This window comes from Apis florea, unplaced genomic scaffold (assembly GCF_048593485.1).
Source record: "Apis florea isolate Af1SG1 unplaced genomic scaffold, ASM4859348v1 contig_3564_pilon, whole genome shotgun sequence".
In the NCBI taxonomy this organism is placed as follows: domain Eukaryota; kingdom Metazoa; phylum Arthropoda; class Insecta; order Hymenoptera; family Apidae; genus Apis; species Apis florea.
The window spans coordinates 28,183-30,107 of record NW_028256782.1 but is presented as its reverse complement, the minus strand read 5'-3'; the positions used below and the strand labels follow the sequence as shown (position 1 = coordinate 30,107).

The window sequence follows — 1,925 nt, the reverse complement described above, 5'->3', positions numbered from 1 at the left end:
CTCTCTCTTCTCTCTCTCTCTCTCTCTCTCTCTCTCCGTCCAGGGCGTGACTGTGAAAACCACCAGGACCCAAACAGGATCCTTTCGCCATAGTTGAAGGGGGAGGCGGAGGGAAACTGGCCGACGACGAGGAGACGAGAGTTCCTCACTCTTTCTCTCTTTCTCCCCGTATAGAGTGTTCGTGCGGGGACCGAGCCTACCTGACTTATGGAGGCCCAGCATTCGGCATTATTTATGGCCGAGAGGGCTCGAATCGCTCCCAAAAGAAGCGGTTGCCCTCTTCCCTCCCTCCTCGTGGTAACGTCTCTCTGTCTCCATCGCCTCTCTGGATCATCGTCGAGACCGCGAAAATCGCAACGCCGTTTCGCCGAGAACACGAGAGAGAGAGAGAGAGAGAGAGAGAGAAAATGTACGCTTGCTATGTTGAATTCGTCACGAATGGACACACTTCCGTCGTTTCGAATAGTGGTTTGATTGGAACAGTTCTGCGGAAGTGAGACTGCTCGTGAAATAGTGGGACGATGGAAGGATAAGGATACGGTAACTGTTTCTTGAACCTTGCGGTCGTTTTAATTTAATCTGCCTCGAGCGAAAGGCGTATGAGCTTTCGCGTTATCGTTTCTTCTTCTTCTTCTTCTTCGTTCGAAAAAAAAGATTCGAGATCTCGACAACACGAATCCTCGTCGACGATCTAGCAAATAAAATATCTAATTTCAACCGCGACGCGATTCCAAGCGCGATTTCGATGCGCGTAGCGAGCAGGCGGCGAAGGAAATTTGTCAGATGGTGCGAGCAGAATCGTCGCGTAAATTTCTTTACCCGCGCGTCCTCTCGTTAACATTGTTCGCGCCTACGCGCGCGAGAAGGCGCGGCGGGTGGCGCGTCGCCGTGTCACCCGCCTCGTCCCCGATCGAAACGATAAAACGGCCATCGCGATCGTATAATTGTCCTCGCGATTACGGGGCATCCCTCGATCCCCGATCGATTTCGATCGATCGATCGTTCGTTTCTAATCGAGATATAAAACGAGCGGAATGAAAGAGATGGATTCGTAGTAAACGAAATTTTTTACCTTTTTACCTGAAAAAACTTTTCGTTCTAGATTGTTGTATTGAAATACATTTGTTTCTCAAGTGGTTTTTAAAATGATGATTTCATCGAAAGAATTCTTCCATTCTCATAATTTTTCGCGATACTTCGAATCGATCTCGTGAAGCCATATCATCTCTTGATTCCTTCTGATAACACCTAGTATTAGATTTTTGTTCATAAAGATTCCAACTTTTCCCACGTGTCTTTAACCGATTCACAGTCGATGGTATGCAAAAATGGTTATTCATCCATCGATGTGACGTTGAGTTTCGTCCACGTGCTCCATTCGTCGTATTGTCTCCTGATACAGGAAGAACTGACCTGTAACTGTATATTTCCCATGCGCCACAGGATTTCAAAGTAAGGCGCACTTGAAATTTCCATGAAGTCCAATTTTCTAATCCTTTTAGCTTATTAATACGAATACGTTTGCTCGTGGCTACGAATAGTTAAGCCACAGTTGATTTTTCAATTCAACTTACTTAATTATTCACTGTTTCCTTCGTAATCTGGGTCCATAACCTGTTAACTGGGCGTGTATTTGTTTACAAAACATCGAAGAAAAACAAATAAATACCAAATTGACGAAACAATGATGCTAGTAGCAACGTTCAATAAAATTATAAATAAATAATTTCAGTGAACTTTAAATTCTATATGACAATTTCTCAACGAATTCGTTACTTGACGTCATCATAACTTGACGTGTATTCAAAATAGATGAATAGGCTCGAATAAGGGATCGTCGATTATATTTAAAGATACTTTAAATCCTTTAAATCCTCTACCTACCCCTGCCCCGCTCCTCGATCCATCCGCAACCAATTTCACCG

At 44.3% G+C, this 1,925-nt stretch overlaps 1 long non-coding RNA gene across 1 annotated transcript; it reads right to left on the bottom strand.

Moving 5' to 3' along the window:
- Positions 1–1,090: 1,090 nt before the first annotated feature.
- Positions 1,091–1,673, bottom strand: LOC147656630 (uncharacterized). Its single transcript, XR_015294084.1, has 2 exons — positions 1,575–1,673; positions 1,091–1,419 (listed from the first exon to the last, which is right to left on the bottom strand). It is a non-coding gene; the product is annotated as an uncharacterized LOC147656630 (long non-coding RNA).
- Positions 1,674–1,925: the final 252 nt, after the last annotated feature.